Source organism: Melanerpes formicivorus, unplaced genomic scaffold (genome assembly GCF_026170545.1).
Source record: "Melanerpes formicivorus ecotype bairdi unplaced genomic scaffold, bMelFor1.0.p_v2 SCAF_51, whole genome shotgun sequence".
In the NCBI taxonomy this organism is placed as follows: Eukaryota; Metazoa; Chordata; class Aves; order Piciformes; family Picidae; genus Melanerpes; species Melanerpes formicivorus.
In genome coordinates, this window is record NW_027142403.1 from 3,588,323 (window position 1) to 3,594,322 (window position 6,000).

A 6,000-nucleotide genomic window follows, 5' to 3' on the forward strand; every position below is an offset into this window, starting at 1 on the left:
TTTTTTTAGGCAAGCTGAAAGAGAAATTTTCGTCTCTGAGCCACATAAAAGACCCTTGTTCTGATACTCCACATTCACCAGAGCTCCACACATGGTGAGAAGAATGAAAAGGCAGAACAGAGGTAAGTCTTGTGCTGGCATAAGCAGACTTGACTGCCAGATTCCTTCGGTGGTAAGTCGATTGTGTTTGGTTTGAATGTGCCTGGGGCTGTGCCATCTTTCGTTCTCTCCCTTCGAAAATTATGTCAAGGAAGCAAAAGGCAACATAAGCATCTCCATTCCAGGGACTGTAGTGTATTACATATATATATGCATATATATGTGTGGTGTTGTTTCACATCATAGTACTGTGTTTTGTTAGAAACTTTCCTTGCTCTCTGGAATTTTCAATTGCAAAAAGGGTCAGCTGCTTTTCTTGAAGTATCCTATGCAAGACTACAGTTTGCTACTGTCCACTTCCTCCTTTCTTTTCAGAGAGAAGAATGCAGCATTATGTTGCTCTGGAAAGAGTGGTTGTTGGTTTAGTTAGCAGGAAACACATGCTGCAGATGTTTCAAAAATCTGGCTTTTAATGTACCTTTGATACTTAGTATGTCAAGCTTTTAGTTTTGACTCATTCTCCCTTTAATAGAATAGGTTATGTGTGTCCTGTATATTGCTGTAATAGATGATTAGGAGCTGGAGTGAACTGTCATATCCATCCCAGGAGTTCAGATGGATATTTATTTCAGATAGAAACTCTCAACTTCATTTCAGAGTGACTGCATAAATTGTCTGACCTGTATACCCAGTTGCATAACCAGGATGGAAAAGAACTAGTTAGGTTCTTTTTGGTTGGTTGGTTTGTGGGGTTTTCTTTTTAGGTTGGTACCATTAACTTCTCTTTTTTAGCAAGTGCAGAGTCCTCAGCAGCTGACATTCTGAAGTGTTACAATTTGGGATTGCCAAGAATATTTGTAGTAGCTGGCCAGATGTCTCTGAACTGAGTGCAGTGAACACACACACACATACACACACACACACTCTTTTGCTGGAGAGATGGAAAAAGGAAGGTGTGCACATAACATATAACAGAAGGATGCTCTAGCTGCACAGTATTATGAATGGCATAGCTGTGCTAACATGCTTCTCAAATCCTGAGTGGAAAGTTTCTTACCTCCCAGGAACTCCTTATTATTCTTGAGTGCCCTCCTATTGAACTCAGTGTAGTTGTTGATGAGACCCTTTAAAGAATGATGTCCACAGACGTTCACAGACACCACAGTCATCAGTTTACCACATGCATGCAGCACTGGGAATAGAACTTGAGACCTTCGCCTCCGCAAACACAGCTGCTCCTCTGGCTGTGGGCTTTGTAGCCAGCAGAGGGAACCGACAAACACTCTCATAGGGCTGCTTTATGTGTTTTTTTCTAACCAAGAGAGGGCACTGATTCTCACTCCCTTTTGAAAAGGATCCATTACACGGCACCCCTCAGCAGTTTCACCTGCCATTCAAGAAGAAACAGACTTACATTCATCTCGCTTTTGCTATAAAATATGGACTTGCATGAAGAAGTTTTAATGATCAAAAGATGTCCCTAGACTACATAGTGCTATTAATCCCCTGCAGTGCAATTACAAGACATTAAATTCATTACACATCAAGACAATTACAGAAACACATCCAACATTTCAGGAGTTCAGGGAGACCAAGCACAATTGTTTACTGATGTGTGCAGAGAATAGGCACAGTTATTGCACAAGACTCACAAAAGGCTTCAGAACCAGGACTCATCATTATCTTTTTAAACACACAAAGCTCCTCAACTTTTGCTGAAGGAGAAGTCTATTAGCACAAAGAATAGATGTCACTTTCTGGAGTGAAAGCTACAAAAAGGCAACAACACACAAAACTCTGGAAAGTGTAAGTGGTAAAAATAAGGTTCTTTTATACAGTTAACCATAGATGTTTGGTACAGTTAAGCACAGAGATTTGGTACAGTTAAACCAGAGAGAACAATCCAACTATACTTTTTTGTCTTTTCTTATTCCTTACTACAATAACTCCACTGAACCATTGCTCTTTTAGAAATATGACATGAGTGAAAATGAAGAATTATTGGCCTGTAGGAAGAAAAAAAACCACACCACAGCTTTGAATAACCAGGAGACAAAAAGAGTATGAGGAAAATATAGAAATATATGTAAGATTCAGGAATAAGACTTAATCTTTCCTCCCTTGATGTATATGGCAAGACACAGAGTAAGTGGGGAGAAAATTCTGCCTTATAGCTGTGCTTATGGAAGTATGACACATCCACTGTTTTATCAATGAGCAATTCTCACTGGTCATTTTATATTAAATAAAAATAAAGGCAAGGCCTCCATTGCTAGGGCAATTGCTCTAGATATGGGGCATACTGCCCATCACTTCTGGTCAGTGGCATTGGATATCCTGCCAAGAGTGGGCTGGCCTCCTTTAACCACACAGGGTAAGAAAGAGGTGGTCTTTTGGTTATTTGTTTACTTACCCCCTCCAAGAATGATCTGGAAAAGTCTGTTAAGGGGGTTGTAAAGAGTTTCACAGGAAGTTCAAAAGTGTTAGGAGTAAATTACATCTCCAAAAATCTGTCACTGGAATTCTCCCTGTTCAGCCCTAATGAGTTGTTCAAAGACAGATAAGCTGCAAAGGGGTGGACTTCATGAGCCTGAATACAAAATGAAGCATGGGATTAAAGCCAGCTGCACTGGCTAAAGAAGAGCTAATTCTGACTCAGTACCATGACTTTTCACCATGATCATAAGCAAAACACTCCATATATTTAGTATCAGCATGGCCAGAGGACAACATATCTTTGCCTCACAGAGAAGTGGTGAAAATGAATTCATGCCAATCAGAATGTCTCTCAGGCAGTGGCAGTGGCAGGCCTGTGCACAGAAAGGCAGACAGTGGTATGTTTATCCTGTGTTTCTGGGTATTAGCCAAACACTTTTGACAGCAGTAGGAGTTATGCTAGTGGCTTAAGTGGGCATTAGTGCCCTACAGGAACACCTAAAAACCTAAGCACAACCACCAGGAGAAATGGCTGACCGTGCCTGCTTAACACTTAACTAGTCTTTGGCTGAACAATCAGTATAGTCTCTTTATTTTGCAATTCTAAAGCACTGTGGTCATTACAAAGGATGTGAATTCCTGGTTCCACCATTAAGTTACAATTTTTCAACTGTGGTTGTAGCACTATTTTTGAATTACAGTATTTTTATCTTAGTATCACTACGCTTTGATCTTATAAAAAGGAGTTTCAGGTCAGCACAGAAGTCAGTCAGTATGTTCCTAGACATCTAAGTTCTCTTGGAGACCTGCCAGGTGCAGTTTTGCTTCATCCCCTGCTGCAAAGTGATGCTAAGCCGAATTATCTACCCAGCCTAAGAGAGAAATTGCTCAGAGGAGATTCTGATCTAAATTAGAGGCATTCCCTTGAATAGAGTTTTCTTAATATGTCCTGCAATCCATTTTCAAATGCCAAAACATTACATTTCACAGCAGGCTTCAATAAAAAGCATTTTGCTCTATACACATTTCCTGTGGCAAATGCATTTACATTTGTCTATTCCTTGAAAATTGCTGTTAGAAGCTTTGATTTATCTGACAAGAGTCAAACTCTGGGTGAGCAACAAGGCTTTATGCATTGCAGTCAAATCACATATCTGTGCTTTACAAGAGGGAAGTTTTCTTGGAGAGGGAAGGGGATTTGCTATAAAAATCAGATGTTGACTAAGGAATAAAATTGTGTGGCTCAGAGATAGAATGCCAGCTATGTGGCCAACACTGGGCATTCCTGCCTTCTGTGGGCACTTTGTATGGATTACCTGGGTGCAAAAAGTTTTACTGTAAGCCTGCTATAGAAAACACTGTACTTTAAAAAAAACCCCAGAGTTCTTTTTGTTTGGGGGTTGGGGTATTGTTTGTTTGTTTCCAGAAGATGCTTATGTAATCTTCCAGGCAAATAGCTGAAGGCAGTTTACTTTTTCCCATTAGTTACAACAGATAACATACAAAATACAGAAAAATAGATGCAGTATGCAGGAAAGGGCACTTTGAGCAGCATTCTGCTGTTGTCATGCAGCAGTACAGCATAAAATGTTGCAGCTAATCTGGGTGCAGCTATATGTGGACATAGTTCTTCTTTAGGGAAAAAAAAATGACATGGGGAAAGAACAGGAAGAGGATTGTTTGGCTATCAAGAAGAAAATACCCCTCTTTAACTGCAGAATGTATTACATAGAATACAAACAAACAGTTTACAGAGTGCACTCACTGCTTGCTTTTGGCAGTTCATGCTGTCCCTCCTCTCTGAGCACTGGAGAGAGGCATTCTAGGATTAGGATTTCTGTAATGGAATTTCTTTAGACAGGTGACTGTGTGTTAAAAGTGCACTGACTCACACGACGTGTGAAACTGGTACTAGGCACTAAGAAATTCACCTCTCTGAGGATAGGTAGAAGAATAGAGGGGAGTGCAAATACAGTTTTGAATCAACTTTTTAATGTCTCAGCTGTCCAGTAGCTCTCTCTGAGGCACTTAAGTATTCCTTCACCTAACATTAGAAATGCCTATGCAGGCAAACTGTAGACAAACTATAATTCAAGCTGATCTAGAAATTTCATAGACACAAGGTCTGTTGTTTGAAGAGACAGAACTTTGTGAATTGTGTACTTTATTTGGTAGCAGGTAGTGAATTTCATCATCCTTATTACTGTGCCACTGTGAGGGCTTAAGTTCCATCACACTTTTTTTTACAGGCAGTGAAACCTGTGAAGATGCACTTCAGTCCCAAGATTGGCTCAACTTGGCTAGTAAATGACAGTAATAAAAACCAGTTCCTTCCTTAAATTGGAACTAAGCTTGCCTCTCTTTTTTTTCCCCCATTCAAACAATTTAAGGAAGCTTCAGAGTGCAGTTTTCTTGATAACTTTGGTCTGAGAGAAAGGCTACTAAGAGAGATAATGAATTGTTAGAATTGTTCTGGGGATACTAATCTCTTCCAAATTAACCAGAAAGGGAGAGAAGACCTTTCCCAGCCACTGAGTGTTTCCCAGTAAGATCTGTTTTTATTTCATTGCTAAACAACAGGCTGTTACTAACTTAAATGTCAGATGACACTACATCTGAAAAAAAAAAAGAAAAGCCAGCACCACCCAGCAAGGCAGTGCTAGAGTTCACATTCAGACTTCCTCACAAAAGCTGGTTAGAACAGAAACCTAAAGTAGCAGTAATCTTACCTTGAGTATACAAGATCCAAGGAGAGAAGATCACTGGCTCAAAACAGTGGAGGACTGAGAAAGTGCTCTGATCTGCTGCTGGTAGCATGCACTTGGCTTTTATGTGCAGGTGGGAGGAGCTGCTCCCTACGGTAGGTGGGCAGTGAGGAGAGCAGGCAGACAGCTTTCAGAAGGCATTGTAGAATAGGTTTTTGCTCTTTGGGGACAGAGAGAGGGAGAAAAGGCAAGCTGGATGGCATGTAGAGGAGAAATAGCGTTGGATTTATTTGTTGTCATTGTTTTTTCTTGAAATGTTTAGCTAACTAAAAATTTTCTACTGCATCTGGTTCTCTGAATTATTCCAGTTGTAATGCTACTGGGTCTTGCTTTGACTTCTGGAAGGATTTTTACAGCAGTGAGATAATAATGCAAAGTATTCATCAGAAAGGCTGCTGTTTCCCTTTCTAAGAAAGGACAGATATGAATAAACAGCCTCATGGTCCTTGAAGTTTTCTGTTTACTCAGGGATTGAACTTGCTTCATATTCCAAACATCTACTAGATCTCAGCTCTGGAATCCTCCTGTTTTCGTTGTGCACAGCTAACCAGCTTTTCCTTGACACAGCTGTAACATGTTCCATGTACACACTGACTTTCTAGCAGTTTTATTGTTCCCTGTGTCTGAGTTCTAAACAATTTCCCCAACTGGTATTCTCAAAAGGCAAATGAAGCCAAAAAGAAAAACCAGTAGGAATATG

The 6,000-nt window shown here is 40.1% G+C and overlaps 1 protein-coding gene across 1 annotated transcript in view; it reads right to left on the reverse strand.

Moving 5' to 3' along the window:
- Window positions 1-5,359, reverse strand: part of COL8A1 (collagen type VIII alpha 1 chain) — a 99,384-nt gene extending 94,025 nt beyond the window's left edge. The window contains exon 1 of the mRNA XM_068160664.1: window positions 5,265-5,359. The gene's annotated coding sequence lies outside the window, so the exon portion shown is untranslated. The remainder of the gene's footprint in view (window positions 1-5,264) is intronic.
- Window positions 5,360-6,000: the final 641 nt, after the last annotated feature.